The 18,666-nt window shown below is 43.9% G+C and overlaps 1 protein-coding gene across 2 annotated transcripts in view; it reads left to right on the top strand.

Annotated features, from left to right (window-relative positions):
- The window catches only part of mdga2a (MAM domain containing glycosylphosphatidylinositol anchor 2a), a 769,467-nt gene that overhangs the window by 425,460 nt on the left and 325,341 nt on the right, over positions 1-18,666 (top strand). The gene's annotated exons all lie outside the window — the stretch shown is intronic.

Below are 18,666 nucleotides of genomic sequence, written 5' to 3'. Positions count from 1 at the left end.
CCCAAGCAAGCCATGAATCACTGGCCTTGGTGATGGATTAATGGAGATACTGGTGAAGCTGTTTCTAAGCTGCTCTGTTACTCCTGTTGCCATCTTGCCATCTGTTTAATAGTAGTCAGATTCCCAAATCACTGTTGTATTCATTGGCTTATTACACTTTAAGCTTTTACTGGCATTAACCTGACTGTTGGTTGAAATGCTTCTGGGATCACATTGATCTATATTTCGGTTTGCCATTACCTTTGAGTATTCAATAGAGAAAATCTATGTGGCATTTTCTATAAATAAGTTACATGTAAAACAAATACATTTAGCTCATTCATTAATTGTTGTGAGCTCAGTACCATATAGACTGGGACCCATTTGTGTTTATATATTTGTACAGATTCAGTTTTAATTCAAGTTAAACTTCATGCATATTTATAGTTGGTATAAGTAATACATCTAGGTGGCTGTGTATTGATTTTTAGAGAGTTCTTATTTGGGCTGTGGATTAGCTGGACCCATTCAAAATAAAGTATGATGTTCAAGTCCAGCAGAGGACAAGACACAATACCCATGGCTACTATTAAAGCAACCCCAAGGTGCCAACTCCTTTTCACCCACTGGCCTTTGTAAACTTACCAACAGTATTGGGGCGACAGGGTGGTTAGCACCAGGAACCCGGATTCAATTCCGGCTTCGATCACTGTGTGGAGTTTGCACTTTCTCTGAGAGGGTTTCCTCCCACACTCCAAAGATGTGTGGGTTAGGTGGATTGGCCATGTTAAATTGAGCCTAATATCAGGGGGCATTCGCAGAGTAAATGTGTGGGGTTACGTGGATAAGGCCTGGGTGGGACTGTGGCTGGTACAGACGCGATGGGCCGAATGGCCTCCTTCTGTATTGTAGGAATTCTAGGGTTCTCATTACAGAAGAACATAAGAACAAATTCCAACAGTGAGCTATTCAGCCCCTCAGGCCATTCCATCATTCTAGCGAATAAATAACAACTCTATGAAAGAGTTTTCCTGTCCCACCTGCCACAGAAATGATAGCGGGCAGGTCACGGACCATGCAAAGGTCCGTTGAACTCAGATGGGATTTTGTGGCTTTGGGGTGAGCAAGGCCAGAAAACCCCATCCCACATATCTGCATTTCTTACATATGTCGTCGATGTCCTCATATAACAAAAATCTAAAGTTTTAAAAATTTAAGGTGATCCACCGTCCACAACCTTTTGGAAGAAAAATGGTCCCAATTTCTCTGGATTTCTGAGTGAAAATAATACTTGCTGATTTTCCTGTCAAATGATCTCACTCTAGACCACTTAAGGTTTTACTCGATTTATTTGGATTCCCCACTGGAGGAGATAGTTGCTCTGTATCTATTAGATTAAACTTCATTTATAATTTTTAAGACCTTGATTTGATCCCACCTCAATTTTTTAAAATAAATAAATATAACCCAACTTTCTGGAACCTGTCCTCATAATCTAATCTCTTAAACTGCTATATCATTCTGATGATTCCAGTTCCCTGGTTTCTCCCTCCCTCTCCTTAGTTAATAAACTCATATTTGCGCATTTCCAATCCGTAGGCACAATTTATGAATCCTGTGAGCTTCAGAAATTTGTGATTAAGCTATCTGCAATTCCCTCATCTGGTTACTGTTCATATCCTGGATTTTCAGTCGCAATAGTGACAATGCTGTCACCACGCTCCATTATTTCTCTCCCGTGTCTGCATTCCGGTTCCCTCCCATACTCCAAAAATGTGCGGGTTAGGTTGACCAGGTATGCTCAGTTGCCCCTTAGTGTCGGGGGATTAACAGGGTAAACGTGTGAGATGACAGGGATAGGGCCTGGGTGGGATTGTTGTCGATGCAGGCTTGCTGGGCCAAATGGCCTCTTTCTCTGCTGTAGGAACTCCAAAAAAAACTGATATTTATTTATTAGTGTCACAAGTATGTTCACATTAACACTGCAATGAACTTACTGTGAATGTCCCCCAGTCACCACACTCTGGCTCCTGTTTGGTTACACTGAGGGAGAATTTTAGCACAGCCAATGCACCTAACCAGCATGTCTTTCAGTTGGTGGGAGGAAACCGGAGCACATGGAGGGAACAAAGCAGACACAGGGAGAACATGCAATCTCCACATTGACAGCGGCTCAAGCCGTGAATCGAACATGGGTCTGTGGCACTGTGAGGCAACAGTGCTAACTACTGTGCCACCGTGCCACACTCGTAACTCCTGGAGGGTTGACGTGCCCAGTCGAATGTGAAACGAGATTTTGTTGTTAGCGATTCTCCACCATGACACCGGCAACTCTGTTAAAGTCCTTCCAACCACCAACCCCACCCACCCACCTGCAGACTATAATTAAGAAGAAATCACTAAATGACCAAATATTTGCATATTTTCACATAAAAACCATTTAGAAAACTGAATAAGGTTGAACTGGATTTTTAAGAACATAAGAAATAGGAGCAGGAGTAGGCCATCTCGCTCTTCAAGCCTGCCCCACCATTCAATAAGATCATGGCTGACCTGGAGTGGATCAGTTCCACTTCCTTGCTTTCTCCCCATAACTCTTAATTCCCTTATTGATCAGAAATCTTTCTACCCGTGACTTAAACATATTCAATGAGGTAGCCTCCACCACTTCAATGGGCAGAGAATCCCAGAGATTCACCACCCTCTGAGAGAAGAAGTTCCTCCTCAACTCCATTCTAAACTGCCCCCCCTCTTATTTTGAGGCTGTGCCCTCTAGTTCTGGTTTCCTTTCTAAGCGGAAAGAACCTCTCTACCTCTACCCTATCTAGCCCCTTCATTATCTTATATGTCTCTATAAGATCTCCCCTCAGCCTTCTAAACTCCAACGAGTACAGGCCCAATCTACTCAATCTCTCCTCATAAGCTAACCCCCTCATCTCCAGTATCAACCTGGTGAACCTACTCTGCACTCCCTCCAAGGCCAATATATCTTTTCACAAAGAAGGGGACCAAAACTGCACACGGTACTCCAGTTGCGGCCTCACCAGTGCCTTGTACAGTTGCAGCAAGACCTCCCTGCTTTTATATTTTATCCCTCTCGCGATAAAGGGCAACATTCCCTTTGCCTTCTTGATCACCTGAACTATTTGAACCTGAACAATCACCTGAACAATCAAATAGTTTAAACATGCTGAGCAAAGATTCCTCTAAAGTGCACAGATATGCTGCATCACAATGATCTAGATTCTCGAGCACACCACACAATACAATGAATGGGCTGCACGTAACTAACATTCTTTGTAAAATGTGCATGTGTACTGCACTCTCAGAGGAACCATGCAGTTAAACTGCGTGCAACAATGAAAAAATATCAGTACCTTGCTTTATTTATTTGTTGTTGAGATTGACGCATCACTGGAAAGGCCAGCATTTATTATCCATCCCTCATTACCCTTTTAGAATTCATAACAATTCTAAAATACCCTCACTGGTCCTGGTAAGCTAATTCTTTATTTGCCAAATAAGCATATAGGTATTGAAAAACCATGTAAAAGAAAGCTCATAAATTTGTCAATCAGATAGTTCCCTTAAAGCTGTGTGAACAACTATCTCATAAACTGAGTCCATTTGTCAGTCTTGGAGATCAGCCAAGCATTCATCATGAGGCTATCTGTCAAAAAACAAATGTTGGCCATCTGTTCAGCCTGCTTCTGTTGACACAGTTGCTAAATCAGAAGAGATTGTGGGATAGTGGGTTGGTTGGATGGGAGAAGAAGAATGAGGCATGAGGATAGCATTCTCTTTGAAGACTTCAGGCTGACATTGAGCTCAACCAGTCATTGTTGTTCCAAAGATGAAGAGCTGCATCTTTTGTGTAGCTGTACATACATGCATCCATGTCTATTTGCCATCACTTAACTCCTGCTGGGCTAATACAGTAGAAGATAACAACTGAAGTAGGAGTTAACTCTGTATCATGGGTTTTGTATCAAGCTTGTCACTGCAATATACTTTGGAAGCACAGTTGGTCCTGGTTTGAGGGAATAAGAGATGGATCAACAGATTGCCATCATCATCACATAAAGTGCCAGTACTGCCAACATATCCTTTTCTTGATCTTCAGCAAGGAACAATGTATAAGGAGGTTGCAACTCAATTAGAATGGAATCTGAGGCACAAGTTAGCTCTGAGGATTATGGAGAAAGATATTAACAACACTATGTGTGATATATAGCAACTGCACCTAACTTTCATTCTACTTGGTAGTTCCAAACAACCAGCCTTCAGGTCAACAAGTTAATCACTGCATCACTCCAAGAGCGAGTGACCTCTTCTACTAATTGTCATCACGTGTCAAGTTCAACAGTGTCATTAGTGCCCACTAGACAGGCAGACACAATCTGAACAGAGTATGCTGTTCCAAAAGTACATGACACCATTGATTTTCCCATGTTGTTATTTATGCATCCCCAGGTATTGGCTGAAATTATTTTTGATGTAGGATGATGAAAGGGGGAAATTGTACAATGGTTTCAATGTCACCATAATTCTGAAGCAGATTCTCAGAGCTACATTTGCAGAAGGATAAATTGACAATACAGTCATACAAATTAATCCAGACCTGGATAGACATGACAAGATAATTATGGATGGAGATGGCCGTTTGGTCCATTATAATTCAGCCATCCCAGATGACCTAAAGCTCTCTGCCTTGTTGTTAGCCTGTAAGAGATTTGCTTCCAGTTTCCAGGTTTCAGTACTTCTTTCCAAAATCTATTTCATATATTGATTGGTTCTTGCTTCAAGAAGAAAATGTCTGCTGTCAGAGCTAAAATTGCTAAGTTGAGCTTGTGTCCTGCTCTTGAAACTTAACATGATATAATTTTTGGCTTTACTTTTCCTCTTATCTCCACAATCTCCATTACCACTATGAGATCTCAGATACCTTTTGTTGGGCTGAAAATACCACGTTTCTCCAGATTTTCACCATAACTTAAACTTCGCACGAATGCAGTTCATTCTGTCATTTCGTCTTTATCTATCACAAGACCATTCTTGGTTTGGTGTCGTTTATGAGTTTGACTCATTTGTATGCGACTTTTCAGTCATTGAAGTAAATTAGAAACAGCAGTGTCCCCAGCAGGAGGTCTCGTGGTGCAACGGGTCCATATTTCTGAGCCAGAAGCCCCGGGTTCAAGTCCTACCCCATGATCCGATGGCCATGGACAATATGTTCCAGTAGTTTGATTATCAAGCTGTAAATCCTTCCCATACACCTGATGGCAGGCATTAAGAATGGGAAAGCTTCCTAGTCAGCCATTTGCTAAAGGCAATGGCAAACCACTGCAGTACCAGGCCAAGTGTAACCATGTACCAACACAGAGGCCTATGGTCACCAACATCCTTTCAGGGTGTGGTATCTGGAAGAGAGCTCCCAACAATTGGATGTCTTGTGGCACAGTGGCTTGTACCCTATCTATAGTCCAAAGCTCCATGTTCAAGTTCAACTCTGAAACTTGACCACCAAAGATTATCTGAAGATGGAGAGTGTTCCCAACGCCACCGATTCCTTACAGTATCCTCTTAATACCCTGATATTTCCTCTCTGACAAGTATCTGTGGCTTTTCTCCTTGGCTCAGTTTCTGAACTGTAAGAATTATCCTTGTAGTTTTATTAGGGCTTCTTCATGTCTGAGTCAACCAAATTTTGCTCTGATATTAAGGGCAGTCACTTCACCTCTGGAATTCCGTTCTTTAATTCGTGTTGAGCCCAAGGCTGTTTGGACGTCTGGAATCAAGTTCTTCTGGTGCAACATAGACTAAAGATTGGTGAGTGAGTCATTGGTGTGTAGTTGCAATTTAAAAGAAGTGTTGGACAAGATATTCCATCGCTTCCTTCCAGTGGGATCTTCCAGTCCCGCCAAAGGTGACTCCACACACCCCCCCACTCCGTAATGGATTCCTCAGCAGCAGGACAAGCGAATCATGGAAAACACTGAGACTGGTAGATACTGCTGGGGGCCGATGGTGAACCACCTCCTCCACTGGAAAACACACTGCAGGGGGACCGGAAAATCATTGAAAGTGTTTTGATCACTTCACTGATGATTGTGATCGAGTGCAATAACTGGCAGGATTGGATTTATTCTACTTGTGGTCCGAAGTGTTCCAAAAATGTGGTATGGGTAAATCTGTGTCTCTGTGAGCTTGGTGCACAAAGTTGGAGGAAAAGGAATCAGGAGAAAAAGGGGGAGTGCATAGTTTGCGGAAAATACTGAGATTTCATTTAAAAGAAGTTTTAGTGCAGGGGATGAAACTTTCCTTCAGTTAAAGTTTATTTATCAGTCACAAGTAGGCTTACATTAACACTGCAATGAAGTTCCTGTGAAAATCCCCTAGTCGCTATGCTCCAGTGCCTGTTTGGGTTCACCAAGACAGAATTTAGCATGGCCAGTGCACCTAACCAGCATATCTTTCCGACTGTGAGAGGAACCTGGAGCACCCGGAGGAAACAGGGAGAACGTGTAAACTCCACACAGACAGTGACCCGAGCCAGGAATTGAACCTGGGTCACTGGCACTGTGAGGCAGTAGTGCTAACCACTGTGCCACCCTGCTGCCCTGCAGTTAGTTAGTGTGCAACCATTAGAAGAATGTTCCATTGACATCAGTGATTCAATATTCACTGGGGTGCCAGATTCCAAATTTAGTTAGAATGAGTTTCATGTGGAATGCTGCGTGAAATTTGAAGATTACGCCTGTGATTTAACAGAGGGAGCATATTCAAATATCCAATATAATTGTTTGACTTGAGACATGCCAGTGTTTTATTGCAGTTTTTTAAGAGCAGTTTTCCCAGTAGAGATTATTTCTGCAGTAATAAAAGTTTATAACCTTAGGATATGAGAAGGGACTATCGAGGGAGATTGATATTGTAAGTATAGTTTTGGAAATGCGATCAGTGGTCTGCTGTTGCATCATCTCTGACTGATCGCAATCACATAATGTTGCTTCGGATGAGTAAAAGCTGATGAATCTTTAATCTTAGTGGGAAAATGCAATTGTTAAGTACAGATAGTGAGATAGCATCGACAAAGCTCCTTTACCAGTCTGCTGTTGATTAGACAGACTCATTACGGCTCAGGATGTTACAGTGCGGTAAGACAACAACCTAACTCACCTTCAAGCAATCAGCAGGATTGAAATAATCCATAGGACTCAGCATTTCACCTAGGATATTGGCAACCATTCAGAAATTAGGTGTTAATCTGCTGGTGTGAGCACCTGTCCAGCTGCCACTTCGCCCACCTACTATCCTACCAACTTGACACTTCACTCACCTGCCACCCTACACACTTGCCTGGGTGGCACGGTAGCACAGTGGTTAGCACTGCTGCCTCACAGCTCCAGGACCTGGCTTCAATCCCTGGCTTGGGTCACTGTCTGTGTGGAGTTTGCACATTCTTCCTGTGTCTGCATGAGTTTCCTCCGGATACTCCAATTTCTTGTCACAGTCGAAAGACATGCTGGTTGGATACATTGGCCATGCTGAATTGCCCCTTAGTGTCCCGGGATGCATTGATTAAAGGAATTAGTGGGGTAAATATGTAGGATTATGGGGATAGGTGCAATTGTTGTTGGTGCAGATGTGATGGGCCGAATAGCCTCCTTCTGCAATGTAGGGTTTCTATGTTACCCTCTTACTTGCCACCCTACCCACTTACCTGCCATCATAACCTTTGACTTGCCACCCACCCACTTACCTGCCATCTTACCTTTTTATCTGCCACCATAATCTTAGACTTGTCACCCTATCCTCTGAACTGCCACGCTACCCACCCACCTGCCACCATGGGCTCCCCCATTTAAGGTGGTGATGAGAAGAATTTTCCTCTCTGAGGGTATCTTTGGAACTCTCTCTCGCAGAGAATGGTCAAGGCTGGACCATTGAATGTATTTAAGGTTGAGGTAAATCTGACAGGAAAAGGGGGTCAAAGCTTATTGTGGGTAGGGGGATTGAGAGCACATCATGATCTTATTGAATGGCGGAGCAGGCTGGAGGGGTCCCCTCTATTCCTAGTTTGTAGGTTTATATGTTCAGGAGAACAATTAGTGTGATGTTTTTAAAAAAATACTTTTTAATTTCCTTTGAACATCTTTGTTTATTAGTTATAAAAATGTTGGAGGTACAGGCCCTCCAACTGGTTGATTTGAAGGAAAATGTCAGGAGATCAATTCTCCAGAAATGCATTCAACATTGTCTTGGGGACTTGGGTTCATATCCAGCCCATTCTGATGGAAGTCATAGGATTGGAAGATAGAATCATAGAATCCATACAATGCAGAAAGAGGCCATTCAGCCCACTGTGCCTGCACTGACAACAATTCCACCCAGGCCCTATCCCATAAATTTACCCTGCTAATCCCCCTGACATGAAAGGGCAATTTCGCATAGCAAATCCACCTAATCTGCACATCTATGGACTGCAGGAGGAATGATGTGGTTTACTATCAAATAAACATGTTGGACTTTAACCTGGTGTTGTGAGACTTCTTACTGTGGGAGGAAACCAGAGCACGCAGAGGAAACCCACGCAGACACGGGAAGAACGTGCAGTTTCCACAGAGACAGTGACCCGAGGCTGGAATCGAACCCGGGTCCCTGGCGCTGTGAGACAGCAGTGCTAACCACTGTGCCACCTTTTGTTGGTTGACTGTAAGGACCTTTTGCAAAATAGGTTTGGGCCATCTCAATCTATTTGGGAAGGCCCTAAACAAAACTGTCTCTAATGTAGCAGCATTATGGGGATAGGGCCCGGGTGGGTTTGCGGTTGATGCAAATTCAATGGGCTGAATAGCCTCCTTCTGTGCTGTAATGGATTCTATGAATTCATTTCACATTTGGTAATTGAATACATATTGAGCACAGGAGGACTGATTTAAATAGGATTTGAGTTTGAGCCGAAGCATATCGTTAAGGCAAAGTGGTGGGAGCTTTTCCACCACAAGTGACTTCCCTACACTAGGTGAGTGCTTAATACCTGCACAGACTGACGGAAACAGAACACTTCCCTGAAGTAAAGATCTTCTTTTGAAGTGTGAATCATTTCCCCAGCACAAATATTCATCCTTGATTAGCTCATAAAATAGTAAGCAAAGAAGTTCAGCTTCTTTTCAATTCACCAGACAACCTATTAAATCCACACAGCCTGGCAGCAGTTTCGGAAAGTTTTCATTAACCTGGAGTTTTTGCTGAAATCTTTGAAGATAGTCTATTTGGGACTCAACAAGAGTTTGCACTCATGAGAAAGAGGAATACTCACAGGAGGATGGACTACAATTAGTTTGGTGCAGAGTAAAAAATTATTTGTTAACTTTTAATGTAAGAAGCGTCCGTATGTAAAACGCATGTTAATGTTATGCTAATAAATTGCATGTTCATTCACTATTAATGAATTCATTTGACATTGAAGTGATATGTAGTATGTTCCAGAGGTTCTTAGCAATGAGATTGGTCCTGTGTAGACCCTGGATAGAGCCATGAAGTAGCTAAAGGAATCTAAGCCCCATGGTAATCCAGAGCACATTATCAACCTTACCTAGACATCAGGATGAAAAATAAAGAACAATACAGTCCAAGAACATGCCCTCCAGCCCACCAAGCTTGCACTGATGTACATTTCCTATATGTCTCCAATGCGAGAGGACACAGGTTTAAGGTGCTGGGGAGTAGGTACAGAGGAGATATCAGGGGTAAGTTTTTCACTCAGAGGGCGGTGGGTGAGTGGAATTGGCTGCCGTCAATGGTGGTGGAGGCAATTTCGATAGGGTCTTTCAAGAGACTTCTGGATGAGTACATGAAACCTAATAGAGTTGAGGGTTATAGGTAAGCCTAGTAGGTATGGATATAATCAGCGCAACTTGTGGACCGAAGGGCCTGTTTGTGCTGTATTTTTTCTATGTTCTCTGTTCACCTCCCTTTCACGTGCCACTCAAACTTTGAATGTTGCTAACATGCCTGCTTCCACCACCTGCATTGGCAACACATGCCAGGCACCTACCAACCTCTATGCGTAAAACTTTCCCTGCATGCCTACCCTAAACTTACCCCCTCTCACCTTAAATTTGTAATCAACCTTTCCACACTGGGAAAAAGCCTCTGTTATCCACCCTATCTATGCTTCTTATAATTTTGTAGTCACCTATCAGATCGCCCCTCAGTTTCTGTCTTTCCAGACCAGGCAACATCCTGGTAAACCTTCTTTGCACCCTCTCCAAAGCATCCGCATCCTTCTGGGACTGTGGCGACCAGATCTGCGTGCAATATTCCAAATGCGGCCAAGAGGAAGGAATATTTGGAATGAAGTGTAAGATCACTTCTGTGTGATCTATCTGAAACACAGAAACTAAAATAGCCGAGTAAAACTGCAAGACGCTCCGATGCAATATTGATTTGTAAGATCTAGCAGGAGAATGAATGCAGACAGGATTGTATGGGGAAAATGGAAATAGATACGGCAGAAAGTAAAGATAGCTGATGGAATTTTTGAAAGGAGATTGAGGAAAAGTAAATTGCACCCACCGAGGATTTGTAAAACAAGCTGTGATTCTGCAGGCATGAGATTAAAGGAGGGATAAGTATCCCTGTTGGGAATTAGTATGCTTCCAGGGTCCAAGTTTGAGTTCATACAATTTGAGCAAGAACTGAGTCAGGACCATACATTAGATTAGGATTCGGATATGCTACATTCTTGTCCCAAAGCAATATCACACCATTTTGTGCCAAGCAGCTAGAAGAAAAAATGGCTGATAAGATTATTGCATTTTAGAATCCGTACAGTGCAGAAGGAGGCCATTCAGCCCATTGAGTCTGCACAATCCCACCCATCCTCTAACCCCACATATTTGCTCTGCTGGTCCCCCTGACACTAAGGGGCAATTTATCATGGCCAATCAACCTAACCCACACATCTTTGGACAGTGGGAGGAAACCAGAGCACCCAGAGGAAACCCACACAGACACGAGGAGAATGTGCAAACTCCACTCTCACAGTGACTCAAGCCGGGAATGGAACCTGGGTCCCTGGGGCTATGAGGCAGCAGTGCTAACCACTGTGCCACTGCTTTATTGCAGCTTTGACAGGTGTCTGTTTTTCTGCAGCGCACATACACAACAGACCATTTCTTTGTTGCTTAAATTTACTCTCTGTACTCTTAGCCAAAAGGAATAATCCCATCTAGATTTCACCCATTCTCTATTTTTGTCTTCTTCTTGAAGCACGTCCCAACATGATTTATTTTTGTTGAGTGTTTTAATGAAACACAGACGGCCTGTTTCTGCATTACTGCTGCCAGGCGAACATTGGAATGGGATGAGGCCTTCCAGCTTCTCGACCCTGTTCTGCCATTCAGTGAGATCCTTGCTGCTCTGTGTCTTAATTCAATTCTTAATCCACCTTGAAGGATGAGGGCAGCAAATGTAAGGGTACGCCAACATCTGCAAGTTCCTCTGCAGGTTACATGTCCTGACTTTGAGTTATTGCTTCACTGTCAAACTCCATTCTATGGGTGTAATTACACCATAGGAATTGCAGCAGTTCAAGAAGGCAGCCCACCACCACCTTCTCAAGGCCAAGTCAGGATCAGCAATAAATGCTGCCCTAGCCGGAAATGTCCATGCCGTATGAAAGAATTAAAAATAAAGATCTCTTTACTTTCATAGGTTGTGGAACAAATGTTCACAATTTGCGCAACTTAATAAAAAGAGGTTGTTGTGACCTCAGTGATGCAGGAGAGCACCAATACAATATGCCATGGAATTGGATGTGAGTTCCAGATGTGCTTCACCACAGACAGTGCTTTCACAGACTCATGAGGAAACTCATGTTCCTCTCTGCTGGGCAGGTAAACGCTTACAATATGCAAGGAACCGCAAACTGACTATGAAAAGTTAAGTAAGCAATGTGCAGTCTCTTCCCAAGGAAACGCAAGCCACTTGACTAAACCTGGAGTGATTAGCATTGTGTGAGAATGAGGCAAGGTTTGCTCATTTCTACATTATTGTGAAAGTGCTGCAAGGTTTCAAGTAACTAAAACAGCAGCCAAGGGCCATAGGAGGCTTCGTATTAGTTGTCTAGTGCTGTACCACCCGTTATCTGGAGCCAATTGGAAAGACTTCCAGCCCAAGTTGTCCGGCTGTCATGATAATACAAGGATTAGTAGGGTAAATACGTCATGACAATCACGGGAATGACTTTCCTCTTCTCCGCATGGTCATTAGACAATCATTAGGGTGCAGCAAACTCGGGGAAAATCAGTTTGGTTGGACTACACGTCCTGAAGCAAATGAGCTGATTTTCCATCCAATGAGTAAAACGCTTCAAATACTTGTTTCAAGCAGTTACTCGTCAGCATCAGTAATCTTTGGCTCTTGACTGAATGAGCACTAATGGAGAAAAGAAATCAATACATTTAAGGGGGAATTAAGTCCTTATTGAGCACATTCTGATGATCCTGTGCAGGATTCTTCCTACTATTATTGATTGAACATGCCTTATTCAGGAGCTGTATGGTTTGTGGAATATCATCTTTTGGAGATACCTCTGTTCCACCTAACTAATTGCCACAAGTGGTTTACAAAGCTGTGCTGCTTTCTAATGATGCTCAAGAGGAATCAGTCGACAGCAACCTTTATTTGCTGCTATTCACTTGTAAATGAAATAATTGTTGCGCTGCATTACTCCTGACGACCCCTGCAACTATGTTTTTTTTTTCTCTCTTTCTTACAAATAGATGCGGGAATGTAGTAACTGTTGGCCTATCCTGCTTCAACTCCTCTCCCCACCGTCCCCACTGCTCTCGTATCACCCTACCACCTACCGTCCCCCAACCCCACGCTGCTCTCTGTCCCACCCAGCTTTGTTTGGCACCTATAATCTACTTCTCGATCATCAGGTAGTGTTAATGTCTCGTCGGGCCACAGTGAAGCAAGCGCGCAGTGGTGGTTTAAAAAGCTGGAGGGCTGTTATTTGCATATGGCCATTTTATACATTAATATTCAATTTCCACACCACTTGTGCTCATTAATATTCACTTACCACGGCGCTGTGACTATTAATATTCAATTGCCTGGCCACTGCAGAGGCGCAGGAATGCCAGCACACGCTCTGAGCAGTGATAATGCAGCATTCCCCCACATTTGAGGTCCTGCATACCCCCTTGGCAGTGGGCTATGAATTATTAGGTGAAAGAGTCGCCTCATAATTTATAGGCTGCACGATGGCACAGCGGTTAGCACTGTTGCCTCACAGTGCCAGGGTTCGATTCTCGGTTTGGGTCACTATCTGTGTGGAGTTTGCATGCTCTCCCCGTGTCTGCGTGGGTTTCCTCTGGGTGCTCCGGTTTCCTCCCACAGTCCAAAGATGTGCGGGTTGGGTTGATTGACCTTGCTAAGTTGCCCCTTAGTGTCGGGAGGATTAGTAGGGTAAATACGTGGAATAATGGGGTCGGGCCTGGGTGATATTTTTGTCAGTGCAGGCTCGATGGACCGAATGGCCACCTTCTGCACCATAGAGATTCTGTGATTTTATGAGTCCAAACATGCTTGTAGAGCGAGCTGCTCAAAGCCAAGAGAAATCAGAAGTTGTGATGTTTTTGGTTGCCTTATGCTTAGTCACAGTAAATGAACAAAGTCAGATTTAGCCCAGGCGCAGAGGAAAACAAGAACAATATAATCGCTACAGTGCAGAAGCAGGCCACTCAGTCCATTGAGTTTGCACTGCCTCTCCAAAGGAGCATCTTATTTAGACCCTATCCCCACAACCCCACGTATTTACTCTGCTCAACTCCCCCTAACTTACACATCTTGGGACTCTAAGGGGCAATTTAGCATGGTCAACCCACCTAACCTGTGGGAGGAAACTGGAGCACCTGAAGGAAACCCACGCAGACATGGGGAGAATGTGCAAACTCTGCACAGTCACTTGAGGCCGGAAGTAGAACCTGTGTCCCTACACTGTGGGGCAGCAGTGCTAACCACTGTGCCACCCCACATCAACCCACTGATACGGAAAGGCGTAGTAGGTTTGTTACATTTCCACATGGAATGTCAGTTATAATTGTTGAACTAAGTGGTTTTGATCAGAACTGTTGCTTTACATGTTCACTTGCTACAAAGTAAGCTGGCTTCATGATTTGCATTTTTGAAATTTGCCTTTGAAGGACAAAACATATTGCGTGTACAAAATGCATGAGTAGCTAGTTCAGATCACAAGGGCAAGTGAATTATATCAGTTTGATATTGGGCAAAGGCAAAATACTGCACTTGCAGGGATTTATAAATATAAAGAGTGAATGTTGGGAATATTCAATCAGTCAAGCAGCATCTGTGGAGGGAAGAAAAACAAGAGTTAATATTTCACGTCAATGGATTCTTTTTGGTGTAATATAGGCACAGCTAAAAACACAGGCACCTGGGATGCAACTGAAAAGTTAGGATGCAAATGCGCACTCAGTTGTGTTAGGCCCAAAGAGACTCAGTAGGTCATGCCTGAATTTTAGATAGACTTATATCAGGGTAAAAGTATCAGTGCTCAAGGAAATTGTCAAACATGCATGAGCTAAGCAGAAGGAGCAGCATCTCATCTTCCGGTTGGGCATGTTGCAGCCCTGAAGACGCAATGCTGAGTTTGGCAACTTCAGTTGGTGGCCTTTCTCCTCCATCTCAAAGCCCTTTTTTAAAATATCCCATACATGTATTGCCTCAATGCAACCACACCTCCCCTTACATCGGGCTTTCTGTTTTTTTGTTCTTAAAGTTGCTACTTTCTGTTGCAATCTCTCACAAATACACTTTAGAATCCTGAGGCTGCAGGAGGCCATACAATCCATCCAGTCTGCACCAACTCTCTGAAAGAGCATCTTACCCAGACCCACCCCCGCTAATCCACCTAACCTCTGCATCCTTGATTTCGCATGGCCAATCCACCGAAGCTGCACATCTTTGGACTGTGGGAGGAAACCAGAGCACCTGGAGGAAACCCATGCAGACACGGGGAGAATGTGCAAACTCTGCACAGACAGTCATCAAGGCCAGAATTGAACCTAGGCCTCTGGTGCTGTGAGGCAGCAATGCTAACCACCATGCCACCTTAATATCTAACACATTCCTTCCCCCCCTCCTCCAGCTGTAAATTGGGAGAGGGGAGTGTGCAGCGGGACCTGGGTGTCCTTGAGCACCAGTCACTGAAGGTAAGTATGCAGTCGGTAAAGAAGGCAAATGGTATGTTGGCCTTAATTGCGAGAGGTTTTGAGTACAGGAGCAGGGATGTGTTGTTGCAATTATACAGGTTTTTGGTGAGGCCACACCTAGAATATTGTGTGCAGTTTTGGTCTCCTTTTCTGAGGAAGGAAATTCTTGCTTTCAAGGGAGTTCGGCAAAGGTTTACAAGGTTGATTCCACGAATGGTGGGGCTGACGTACGAGGGGAGATTGGGTGCATTAGGATTGTTTTTGCTGGTGTTCAGACGAATGAGGGGGGAATCTCATAGAGACTTATAAAATTCTAATAGGATTAAACAGGGTAGATGCAGGAAGGATGTTCCTTATGGTGGGTGTGTCTAGAACCAGGGGTCACAGTCTGAGGATTGGGGGTAGACTATTTAGGACAGAGATGAGAAGACATTTCTTCACCCAAAGAGTGGTGAGCCTGTAGTTGGTGCCAAAACATTGAATGCTTTCAAGAGGCAGCTAGATCTAGCATTTGGGGCAAATGGGATCAAAGGGGAGAAAGCAGGATTAGGCTATTGAGTTGAGCCATGATTGTGATGAATGGCGGAGCAGGCTCAACGGGCCTCCTGCTCCTACCTTCTATGTTTCAGTCTTGATAAAGCGACAAATGGGCTCAAAACATTAGCTCTGTTTTCTCTCCTGATAGACGCTACCAGACCTTTCCAGTGTTCTCTATTCTTCTCACATGTTCTATTTCTTCCATCTTTGTGAAAGTTTAAGTGTTAGCTCACTCAACAATCATTCACCTACATCAGAAGCAGCTCTTTTAGGAACTTGGCACCATTTGAATTTTTAACCTGACTTCCGCTTGTGAAATCCATTCAAAGGAATAGAAAATATAGAGCAGGTTCCAGTGAGGACAATGTTTTTTTTAAACCTCATAGCTGCTGATACCCTGAAACTCTATTAATTGGGCTAGTTTTGTCATTTGTGCTGGGAGTGTATTTACACGTTACAGGTGAACTAGATCCTGCTGGTTCACTGTGCCTTGAATAGTTTTAGTCTAAACGCTTTCTAGCTTTTTAGAAGCTTCGGCTGAAATGAGCGAGAAGTGATCGGAAAGCCTTTCTGTCCATTTGTATCATTGCTTTAGTTGTTGCTTCTCCTGGTCAGGCTCATCTCACTTTCCAATGCCACATTTTCCCTGGCTTGGCTTTCAAACAGCCGTCTTGCTGTTAGCTGCTGATTTACTCGCCTCAAATAAATAACTCAATGGGGATCCCGTTGAGGATTCCAGTGACCTTAATACATTTGGATGAAGAAGAGGAGGCAAATGAGGTATATTTGTTTGCGCCTGAAATGTTATCCATGTACTTGCCCTTGCCTCAGGAGCCTCCTGTCAGAATGAACCCTGCCTTCGCTGCCAACAACTCAGCAAAGGATTCGATCATTGATATATTCCATCTCCTTCAGCCTATGTTGCAGACACCGTTCAGCACAGCAGTAGCTACTCCTGGCTGTACGACATTGCATTGCTGTGGCACCAAATCCTTCCAGTGCTCAGACATTTTGCTGATGTTTCCTTAATCAATTGTAAACCGAAATAGAGAACAAGCACCCCCACCTGCGCCATGGGTTCCCTGGCAGTAGAGGGTGCAAACAATGGGAAATCCAGAAGATCCCACTGCCAACCAATGACAGACCATCGCCGCCACTGTAAAACATGCCATGGGGGGGGTCAGTGGGTGGGGGGGCAGAGAAATCCTGCCTGTTATTTGGTAAGGTAAACACTTCCCTTAGCAATGACAAAGGACATGTCACGTAAGGCGCAGCATTGGTTGATGTGGGACTGGAGAACAGTACTAGCCACACTCTGTTGGAGAGAGTCACTTGAGAGTAGATAGTGTGTCAATAGACTCTGGGAAAACTTGCTATGAAGATAGCACCTGGATAGGGCTTAACCGTGGGGCTATGTATTTAGCTGTGTGTCAACAATGAATGGCTTATGTTCAACCATACAAACCTTGGAACCTCAGAGCGAAACCGAGCAGCGCCACAGGGCATAGTGCCATCTCGTGGAAGGGTTTTCTAAAAGTGCAAGGTGTCAAAGTTTGTACACGTATTGAAATGCAGCCTTCTGACAGGACAGGGTGGCCACATGCAAAGAGAAAATGGATCCAGTCTGACAGTGGGAATCAAATCACTCCACTGAATGTCTTCATACCCTGGATATTCTCAAAATGCCATCATTCAGTTCACAATCCCACCATCATCTGAATGGAGAAGAGAGTCTGAAAAGAGGGATCTGTCGGTGACCAACGGGATCCTTTGGAAGCTTGGCTGATGATCTCAATGAGAAATCATGAATATCGACAGAATGAATTTTGCGAAGCTCATACTTTCAACAGAATTCTGCTGGATGGTGCCATTGACACGATTAAGTGAACTTCTTAACCTTGGACAAATGAGTAGAGGCCCTACTCTCTGCCAATCAGGGGTACAGCAGAGTATCCGGGGAGGGAAAGTGTCCGGGGAGGGATAGTGCAGAGTATCCAGGGGGGAGAGAGTGTGCAGGGGGAAAATGCTGAATGTTTCTCTCTCCGTAGATCCTGTCAGATCTGAGTTATTCCATTATTTTCTGCTTTTATTTCAAATTCCCGTGGCCCGCAGTATTTTGTTTTTATTTTGGATATCAGTGTAGCTGCTTTGTCTAAACCCGTGTCTCACATTATCCCTGCTGTTCTGACACACTAATCGGATTCACTTAAAGTGATATCTGCAAGAGGAAATCAATCAATTGCATTCCATGTGCTGATTGCAGTGCTGGAAACAAGCAGCTACAGTCTGAACCTGTTCACCGCCGAGTCTTGTACTTGTGAAAACTATTGACCGAAGGAAAAGGTTTGCAGGTGAGTGCACTGAACTGGAAGATCCACACTCTGACACCATGCTCCACAGAAAGAAACACTCTTACAGGAAAGACCATACAGGAAAGCCAAGAAAATGAGTTCTGGAAACTCCCATTGGGCTGACTCGTCTCTATGTCAAGTCAGTATTTTCAAAAGGACAGCTATCTCATCTTTTTCCTGGAGTTTCACCTCTGCAGCTGAGACGATGGGTGGAATCCTCCCATTTTGAGACGAAGCTCGGTGACAAATGATTCCAGCGGCACCTGTCCCTCCAGCCAAATTCTGTGCTTCCAACCTCATGAATTATCCCCAGCACTCTCAGTAAATTTATTTATTAGTCACAAATAGGTTTGCATTAACACTGCAATGAAGTTACTGTGAAAACCCCCTAATCGCCACACACTAGCGCCTGTTCGGTTTCACTGAGGGAGAATTTAGCATGGCCACTGCACCTAACTAGCACATCTTTGGACTGTGGGAGGAGACCAGAGCACCTGGAGGAAACCCACACAGACACGGGGAGAATGTGCAGAGTCTGCACATACAGTGAC

This window comes from Carcharhinus amblyrhynchos, chromosome 14 (assembly GCF_965287045.1).
Source record: "Carcharhinus amblyrhynchos chromosome 14, sCarAmb.v2.hapA, whole genome shotgun sequence".
NCBI classification, from domain to species: Eukaryota; Metazoa; Chordata; class Chondrichthyes; order Carcharhiniformes; family Carcharhinidae; genus Carcharhinus; species Carcharhinus amblyrhynchos.
Note: the sequence above shows the minus strand (reverse complement) of the source record. Positions and strands in the feature narration are given on the sequence as shown.